Below are 8,669 nucleotides of genomic sequence, written 5' to 3' on the forward strand. Positions count from 1 at the left end.
GCATTTGTTATTCTTGCATGGCAGCATTTAATTAAATACAATGTGAGAGTCTTTTAAAATATATGATTTGTTTCATGCCCAATTTTGCCAGCCATGGTAGAGTGGGGGGTGGGGGGGAAGTCTGGTCTCCCTGGCGGAGAATAAACTCCTTTAGTGCAAGCCCTGTCATCTTTTTCTCTTGTATTCCTCAGGGACACAGCATGTGCTCAGTTAACCCTGGTTGGGTCATGGGCACATCATTGTCATCATCGTCATCATGAGTATCAACAGATTTGGTTCCTTCAAACAAACTCAAGTGGAAGAACCCAAGACTTGCTTTAAAATAGGGAGTGTCGTTTAGCATCATAACAGATAATGTGGTGCATTTCAAGATACTACCGTTCTCTTTAAAGCTATTGAACCGCTAGAGTCTGCCTAATGCCCCCAGAAGACTCTCTGCAGACGCCTCTTTAGAGACATTGAGCTCTTGGAACCTAAATCTAGAACCAGAGTAACCTGATATTGGTGGCCTTAAATCACCCTCTTTCAGAGCCCAGCTAACTCAGCCCTACGGTCTCGTGTAATCAAAGGGGAGGATCTTTTAGAGCAAATGGGCAAAGCCCAGGTGGGATCTACGAGCAGTCCCTGTTACCTCTAATTCCAGACTGAGGCTGTACACGATCACAGAAGCATTTTTCTCTATTCTATGTACTCGGTACTCAGTTGATGCTTGTTCTGTTACGTGGTAAGCTGTTTGTGGCCTCAGGAAACTCTGGCCTCTTGACTGATGATTTTTCCTAGGAGTTGTTATAGCCAATCTTCTAGCTTGATAAAATTGTTGGAAAGGATGGCTGAACCGTTCACGGGCAATCCCAGGCAGGAGGATGTCAGTGCTGTAGTCACCTCACACTGGAGTGTCAAGGCCATATTAATCTCCAGCTACATGAAGTTTTCTTCTCAGGAGGCTCCTTGCCTCTCTCAGTCTTTAGAAGTCAGCAGAGCCAGATGTGGTTTATTAGATATCAGTATATGATGATTCTTTCTGCTACTCACCTTGCACAATGGGCCAGAATTGAGGGCTGGCTACTGCAACGTCTCCTTGTTGGCTCCAAGATTCAGCTATTATGTCATGCAGCAGTGCCCTTTGGATCAGGAAAGCCTCACTGTCTAAGGACTTGATTTTCTGGACTGCTAGCTTGTGTTCAAGGATGTTCATTTCCTGAGAATGGCACTGAGCAGTTTTAGGAAATGCTGATACAACTGTAGCAATTTTTTCCAATTTGTTCTTGACAAAGAACTCTCTTCAAAATTGAGTTGGCTTCTTTTCTCTTTTTTTTTTTTGAAAATGCTGGTAAACACAATTAGCCTCATTAACCTCAGTTTCTGTTTCATAACTGAAAATTAGCCTACAATCACTGGTTTGCTGGAAAGCACAGTTATAATTAGTCTTTGACTGATACGAAAATTCTTCCTCTTCTTTAATTTCTCTGACATCTCAGTGCATGTGAAAACATGTCTGAACTCTCCCACACCGACCCTGGGGAGGTGAGTAAAAAATAAATCCAGTATTTAAATCCAGGATCTCAAGCTGAAACATGAAAACCAATATTCTTGCACATGGAGTCTGGAGATGAAGAGGCATTTGTTGAAGAGGCAATGATGAGAAGGTAGACTCTATGAAGTGTATTCCCAATGCCGCTTCTAGGTGTCTAAAGATGGTGCTAGTATGCTAGTGAATCTGTCATTCATAGACAAAGTAATATGATTACTTACAGAAAAAGGATCTGGGGCAAAGTAGTTGCTCCCTTGGCACAGGTGAAGAATCACTATCTCAGCCCTTTAAATCCATTTGTTTACCAGCTTTTCCATACCTTTCTGCGGGCAAGAGAAGAAGTCACATTTCACAGTCAGTCTTGGCAGTCGTTCCTTTTCAGGCTAGCTCCTGAGGACTAGACCTTCAGGTCTTGTGATGGGACAGCTGGGAGGATTAGTCTCCTGGAGAAACTCCATTGCCATCATTCCTGCAGTAGCTGGTAGCCTAAAAAGGGGTCCAGTTCAGGAAGGATGGGGATGTTCATTTCCTTTTTATCAACAGACAATCTGCTGAGATAAAGGGAAGGTAATCTGAAGTAGGTCAACATGGTCTTTGGGTCTGAGTTTAACAGAGTGTTGTCTGGGAAGCCAGACCACGATGGGCATCCATTTGGTGGAGTCCATCAATCTGGATTCATCACTGAGACACATCCAGACCACATACTGATGTGTGCCCTTCTGGGTTGTTGTTGTCTGTGGGGACAGCATGGTAGAGATGACTACCTCAGTGCTCAGAAATCCTTCTGTGTGTATATGGGGGTGGGTGTGAAGGGCAGCAGGTCCTTAGGCTGAAGCACGTATGACTCCAGATAAGCTCATGGTGTAGTAGTACCCAGAATGGGGAGGTGGGGATCTATGTGTGGCAAACATCTTTTTTTTTTTTTTTTATTGATCTCAGTTTCCTCTTGATGGAATGAGTAGTTTGGAGGTTATAATCCCTGACACCCATCTAGCGCTGGTGCTCATTGAGTAGATACTGAGCAAAGCCATAGTCTCCAGCCTGAACAAACAAGCATTGGACTTCTTAACACGGACACGATTCCTTCCTTTGTCCCCTTTACCTCCTCCCCGCACTACTTTGTTCTCTTAACTCTCACTAAAGATACTTAACTTCCAAGTTGTCTTTCTATAGACCTAACAAATGCCCCCCGACAAGCATGTGCTCAAGGACTGAGTTGTTTCCCTGCCAGTGTGGACTCTGGCTGGAGGCTGTGAAATGGAGTTGAGCCGTTCTGTCTCAGTGCCCAAACTGCAAATTAGAAATCTTATAATTCAAATTGAAGTTCTCCTGTGTTACTCCCTGCACCTCTTATTAAGCCCCATAATAGTGAAATAAAAGAGTCACTAAGTCAGGAAATAATCCAGGGCAGTAAAGTAGCTTTTATTAGGCACCTAAGGCATCAGATGCAAATAAAGTGATGAGAGAGGAAATTAATATTATTTTCTCTGTGCTCGTTGGAGAAAGTGGCGTGTGACCCTTGACTGAGTAGCAATATCTCTGAAACATCTTCCTTATTCTCTTCAGCACTGTTTATGCGAGAGGCTCTGTCTATTCAATAGCCAGGTTGGAAATGATCAGGTCGGGCAAGACAACTGGATCTAATAACTGAAAGCTCCACGATAGAAGTGTCTGAGTTGACAACTCTGTTTGAAGAATTCCCAAGAATGGGCAATTTAGGAGCCACTGATTTCCAAGAATGACACTGCGACGCTTCCTTGCAGAGACATGTTTTTGTTTAGCTATTCCCCACCCGATTCCACCTTCTCTGGCCTCACAGCCATATGCTTCATCCATTTAATTTTCTGTTCATTTCAAAGAAGCATCCCATACCCCGCAGGAAGAGAACAGAGCTTGAAGGTGGTTATTTTGACAAGACACTCAAGAATAGGGACCTCCCTCTTCCTCTGGCATTCATTTCTTGCATGCTTCTTTTGGGTAATTAAACACACAAAGGTCACCTAGCATCCTGGCAATTTCAGGAAGTGGGAGGGGGGAAAGTAAAGTAAAAGCAAACCATCAATATGAGGAAGTCAACACTGCGTTTCTGTTTTTCTTCCAGTTTCTCTAGAAAGGGATTAGTTATTTATTGATTATTCATATGCCACCTACTTCCCCAAAGATTTTTGAGGCAGTCCAATGTGATAGCATCTCAGTAACACCCGTGTGCTCCTAAATTGAGTTTCTCAGCAAAATAACAACAACAAGCCAATACAAATGTCTAACCTGAGTGCTTCTGAGTTCCAGTGAAATAAAAAATGTGTCTCAGCAACAAGGTCTGTATTCACTTGTTCCAGCTCCCCGTTCCACCATCCAGTCATGCTGTCTTTATTTCCAGAAAGTATTTGCCTCCTTGCCCTGCTCAGTTGCATGTGTTAAAACAGGTGAAACTACAAGGTTTGACTCTTTCCATGTCTTGCACCTCTTTGTCTCAGCCCAGTGAGGAGTGCAAACTGCATTCCATAGCCCTAATGTCTAAGGAGCCTTGTATCAGAATGAACCCTCTTTCAGTAGGGCTGCTTGTCTAGAGAACAACCACCCTTCCAAATCCATTCTTGTTGCTGATATCATGATAGGGGTCATTTTGAAACTCTGAGCCTCTTTTTATTGAACTGAGTTATTGCCATCCTGTGAACATATCTTGGGCTTTCTGACTCCATGGTTTTATTCATGCTATTCCTTTGGCCTGAAATCCTCCATGTTTATACTGCCTGTCACAATTCTCCTTATTCTTCGTGGCTTTGTTGAAAGATGACTGCCTCGTGAAGCCTTTGGTATCAGTTATGAATTGTCACAATGAAGCTGAGTAACAAACATCCAAACTGTGGTAGCAAACTGCAGTAAACATTTATTTGTCCTCACAAGTCTACAGGTCTCAGCTGGGTTTACCCACGTATCCGCAGACCGCTCTGTGATGGCAGAAAGTTCTGCTCTTCTTGGCTGGGCTCTCACGTGTAAGGGGGGTGGCTGGCTGTGAGGTAGTCTAGGATGGCCTTAGCCGAGACAACTGTGCTTTCCTCCACATGGTCTCTCATCCTCCAGCAGGTTAGCTTGGGCTTGGTCTCATGGTGGTGACAGGGTTCTGAGAGAAAGAGGCAGTGTGCAAGGCCGTTTGAGGCTTGGGCTCAGAACCGGCGTGCTATCCCTTCTGCTCCTTTCTACTGGCCAAAGAACATCACAAGAACAACTTGGTTTCAAGAGTGGGGAGCTAGACTCAACCCCTTACTGAAGGAACTGCAAAATCACATTTTATCGGGCATGCATAGGAGGAATGAAGAGTTTGGGAAATTTTTGCAGTCAGTCGACCACAACCTTTTTGATTGCCTGGTTTGAAGTGGTTTTGCTTGTGGTTTAATTTTACTGTTTTGATAGAAATTTAAAAACAGAATATAATTTGGGCACCTGCTTTATCACCTTTTATGAGTCCCTTAAAGTCAGAGGCCATGTCTCCTTTATTCTTTGGGTCTCAAGTTGCTTAATTCAGTGACTTGCCCCTTTAAAGCATTAGGCTTGTTTAAGAATAGAAACAGTGTACAAATAAGGCAAGATAGAAAGCATAAGCACCCAGAATTTAAAATGTGGACTGACCTCAAAAGTTAACTCTGTCATCCTGTCCTGTAGTAGTATGTAAGCTGCTCTAAATGGAAAGCCAATAACACAATTGTCTCAAAATGCAGAGAAGTTCCTCCCGCAATGAATGCCTGTTGCAAACAATGCACCATCCATGCACCCTAACACTCCAGCTTTAATCTTCCAATTTCTTAGCAGACAGAGAACAGCCATTTCCCATTTTCACCTTAGCCTCCACCGTCTGCCTTCCTTTTCTCACTGTGATTCAACTACACCTTTCCATTGGTGACAATGACTTCTGCTTAGCATCCCCAGTAGGGAACAGCGCCCGAGTGCCAAGAACAGTGCTCTGCACATAGTAGGTGCTCAGTTCTGCTTGTTGAACACATAGGTGTAGGAGATTCCTTCCACCTGAGTGTCTCCAGGTCCTAGCGAATTGAGCGTTTTCTGGCTTCTCTGATGTCTTTCTTGTCTTCCTTCCTGAAACATTGCTCCCGAGGAAGTCAGACCACCTCAGATGGTCAGTGGAAATTGAGTTCCCATCCACTCAGCATCTTCCACTCAAGTTTTTGTCCAGAGTTGTATTTTAGGAAGATAAAGCCAATCTAGTGGGAGAAGAGGGTAGAGGAGTGAGTTCTGCTCTGAAGAGAAGGAGAAGATTGATTCTCTATTGATTCATCCTTTTTTTTTTTAACATCTTTATTGGAGTATAATTGTTTTACAATGGTGTGTGAATTTCTGCTTTATAACAAAGTGAATCAGCTATACATATATCCCCATTTCTCCTCCCTCTTGCATCTTCCTCCCAACCTCCCTATCCCACCCCTCTAGGTGGACACAAAGCACCGAGCTGATCTCCCTGTGCTATGCGGCTGCTTCCCACTAGCTAGCTATTTTACGTTTGGTAGTGTATATATGTCCATGCCACTCTCTCACTTCGTCCCAGCTTACCCTTCCCCCTCCCCGTGTCCTCAAGTCCATTCTCTGTGTCTTTATTCCTGTCCTGCCCCTAGGTTCTTCAGAACTTTCTTTTTTTAGATTCCACATATATGCGTTAGCATATGATATTCATTTTTCATCCTTCTCCAAAGCTCTTCACTCTGCAGAATGGAATTCAATTAATATTTCAGGTTTTTAATGAAACTTCTTCTCATATGACTCTTCCTGTTGCCATTTATTTGAGTTCTAGGTTTGTGGAACTCAGTAGTAAAGAAGGTCTTTTATAATCAGTATATGTCTTCGTGGTTCTCCTGGTTTGGTTTAATTCCCCAGTCATATCACTGAGAAAGAGGAGACTGTTTTTCCTTTCACCCAAAGAACAGTTTTAGAGAAGGCTTTTTTAATCTATAATTCTGTGCCCTTTACTGTTAGTCATAGGTTAGTATGTTTTTAGTCTCAGTGTACAACACAGATTCTCCCGGAATTATTTTTTTAAATTAGCCCCTGCAATGGTTAATTTCATGTGTCAATTTGGCTGGACCATTGGATGCCCAGATATTTGGCTAAAAATTATTTCTAGGTGTGTCTGTGAGAGTGTTTCCAGATGAGATCAGCATTGGATCTGTAATGTATCTGTAGATACATTACCGGCTAAAAAGTAGATTATCATGGTCAGTGTAGACCTCACCCGACCCTTTGAGGGCCTGAACAGAACAAAAAAGTGAAAGAAGGGAGAATTCTCTCTCTCTCTTTCACTCTCTCTGTCTCTTTCACTCTCTCTCGCTGTCTGACTGCTTGAGCTGCGCACTGGTCTTCTGTCATCAGATTAGGTCTTGCACCATTGGTGCTGTCTGGTCCCTTCAGGCTATTTATTCTCAACTGTCAGCACTTCTGCATCAGTAGCGGTCAACACACATAATTAAATCGATAGCCCTGCCTGCCTTCTTACTTTTCAGGATGGTCTACTATTCTCTATGAATTTCAAGATTCTATCTTTCCTGAATTTGAGTATTCCCTGAAATTTAGTCCTTCCTATCAGAAGAGGACAGTTTTCCACGTTGCCTTTTAAAATAGGAAAACATTTCTCTCTCTCCAAATCATTTCTTTTCTTTTCTTTTCCATATCTGAAATTTTATATCGTACTTTTAAGACCGGCGGACATGGTTACTAAACCCACTATTTAGAGTGATACATTACCGGCTAAAATCTTTACAAGGGTTTGTTTCAGAATGTTTGGAAATGAAATAAAAGGTAGACTTAATGTAAAATTTTATCTATAATTATTTATTCCTAATAATTTCCCAGAGATTTTACCAAATTATACAGGCCTCTCTGTTTTTCTCTACTTGTCCTTATCATTTGAGAGAAAGCTTTATTCTTCAGACAGTTAAAACAACATTCATTGAGCAACTGCTAGGTGACTGGTACTTGCATTCGGTACTGAGGATCCAAAGATGAATGCCCTCAGGTTGTGCAAGGAACATTTGTGTGTCTTCCTGTCGCTCCCATCAGAAGCCTGGGGGTCCTGACTAGGAATGCTGGGTGAGCCTTTCCCGCTTTTCTTCTGCTCCCTCTGATGGCACAATGATGTTTTGAGCACTAGACGTTCATCTAGTTACTGAATAAGATATTGAACAGGTTCCTTTCTTGCTACGAGGAGATGATTTTAAAGAGAAGTATCACTGTTTTTTCCCCTGCCACTTTTGAATACTAGGCTGTGGTCATTCCCAACTTTATGTTTTATCACGATCCAGGTAGTATAATCTTTATACCATCACCTATGTATGCTCCCTTACTTTTTCTGACTGTGCTTTCTCCCCTCTTGAAATTTAGATTTTCTGTTCCCCATCTGCCAGCCTTTCCCATGAACTCTCAGGCACAGAATTTATTTCAATTTTCTGTAATCTCGCCTTCTAACACCAATAAAAAATCCACCTATCTCTGTGAGGCCCTGCTGACCTTTGCTTCTTATCAACTTGACGTATTTTTATTTTTTGTCTTTAGTTTTTAACATATCTTTGCTTCATTTCTCTGGCCTGGCTTCCTTTTGACCAGCGTTGTACCCTAGCCACCTACTTTTGACTTCTCAGACCCACACCTTCCCCTTCTGTTCCTTTGCAGAGGCTCTTCCACCCCCAGGCTCATGTTCACGGCTCACGGCTCCTGACTTTGTCACCAGGGTCTGCTATCTGCCTAACTGCCTGGGTCCCAGCTCCTCCGGGGCTTGTTCTACCTCTGGGCCCTCCCCCTCCTCCCCCTCTTGCCTGTGCTCCCCAAAGTACTCTTCCCTGACCTGACTGTGCAAAGCAGAATTTCCAGAAGTTGGAAAGCCTCTTTACCTGCCCCACCCCATCATCTGTCCCTGTGATCCCCTCATTGCAGTGAAGCACTGGAAGGGCTGATTTGCTGGACAGGACTGAGAAATATTTGTGATGCCTCTGGCCTCTGCCAGGCTCAGTGTTTCGTCTCCATTCCCCGCTCCCCACCTTCTCTTTATCAGCTCCTGGAAAACTATTGTGCCCTGCAAAGAGATTTGTGTAATATTTTATTTTGATAGTTCCAACCTTACAGAAAAGACATAAGAATAGTA

The sequence above is a fragment of the Delphinapterus leucas genome, chromosome 2 (genome assembly GCF_059928025.1).
Source record: "Delphinapterus leucas isolate spDelLeu-1000000601 "Yukka" chromosome 2, BTC_Dleu_Yukka2, whole genome shotgun sequence".
NCBI classification, from domain to species: domain Eukaryota; kingdom Metazoa; phylum Chordata; class Mammalia; order Artiodactyla; family Monodontidae; genus Delphinapterus; species Delphinapterus leucas.